This window comes from Triticum aestivum, unplaced genomic scaffold (genome assembly GCF_018294505.1).
Source record: "Triticum aestivum cultivar Chinese Spring unplaced genomic scaffold, IWGSC CS RefSeq v2.1 scaffold18334, whole genome shotgun sequence".
Classification (NCBI taxonomy): domain Eukaryota; kingdom Viridiplantae; phylum Streptophyta; class Magnoliopsida; order Poales; family Poaceae; genus Triticum; species Triticum aestivum.
In genome coordinates, this window is record NW_025225442.1 from 90,222 (window position 1) to 91,607 (window position 1,386).

The following is a 1,386-nucleotide window of genomic DNA, read 5'->3' on the forward strand; positions in this document are numbered from 1 at the left end:
GCCAAAATATGTTTTTGAATATAATGATAAAATACAATAATATTAAATAGCATGAAAAAGAATCACTCAATAATCTATTTTTATAGTAAAGTTATTTAAAAACTAGTGGTTCACACAAATTTAAAAAAATTAAATTTAAACTATTCAAATTGGAAAACAAATGGCACTAACAGAAAGTTTATAATTTTTATTACCTAAAAGCAAAAAGAATTATATGAAAAACTAGTAAGTATTTTGCTGTAAGTATAAACAAAATAAAATAAATAAAGCAAATAAGAAAACAAAAAAATTAAAAAAAGTGCCACCTGCTAGGCCACCACGGCCTGAATACGACTAGAAACCCAACCATGGGCCAGGATTCAGGCCCGCAGTAGGCCCAGTAGGCCCACATGCACTGCGTGAGAAAGATTAGGCCTGTAAGCCAGCATTGGAGAGGAGCTCAAGAGGGCAGCGGCAGTGGGGTTTATAAACCACTCCGAGCCCTTCTCAACTAGCGAGGTGGGACTAAAATTTTGGGCCGCGACGCAGGCAGCACCAGGCCTTTGGTCCCGGTTAGTGGCACCAACCGGGACTAAAGGGTAGCATGGGTCCCGGTTCGTCACACCAACCGGGACCAATGCCCCCCCTTTAGTCCCGGTTGATGCCACGAACCGGGACCAATACTCTGTGTATATAAGCAGGACTTGTAAATTTTTCAGTTGCATCGACCATTTGCACCCTGACGGCGCCGCGACCACATCGACGCCGCCAGGCTGCCGGACTGCGCCGTCGCCTCCCCGAGCACAGCCCCGACGCCCTCGTCATGCGTGCCCTCAAGCCCGCCGCTGGCCTCCTCCTTGTCGCCGAAGCTCGCCCCCGGCGCCATCGCCGCGCCACCCCTGCCCCGACACCGTCGCCGTCATCGTCGCCTGGTGCGCTGTCCCTGTCCCGACAACGTCGCCGCTGCCGCGCGCGCCGCCCCTGCCCTGACACCGTCACCGTCGTCGCGCGCGCCGCCCCTTCCCCGACCCCGTCGTCGTCGCCCCGACCACACGCCGCCGCCTTCGGTCCGGCCGTCGGCCTTCCTCTCATTTTTTTGCATATATATGATGTTTTTTTAGATTATATGTATATGTGTGATTATATGTATGTGTGTATATATGATTATATGTCCTGTTTTTTTTCCAGATTTTTTGTTCATATAAATGATGGCTTGTTTTTGCAATATTATAAAAATGTATATATGTATATGTTCTCTGTGTATATATGTTCATATATGCAAAAGTTAGATTTTTAGAAAAGTTTCATCTATGTATGTTCTCTGATTTAGTGCATTTTAGGTTAGTTTCATTTTTAGAAAAGTTTTGTATATTTAAGAAGAAGGAAGAAGGAAGAGAAGGAAGAAGA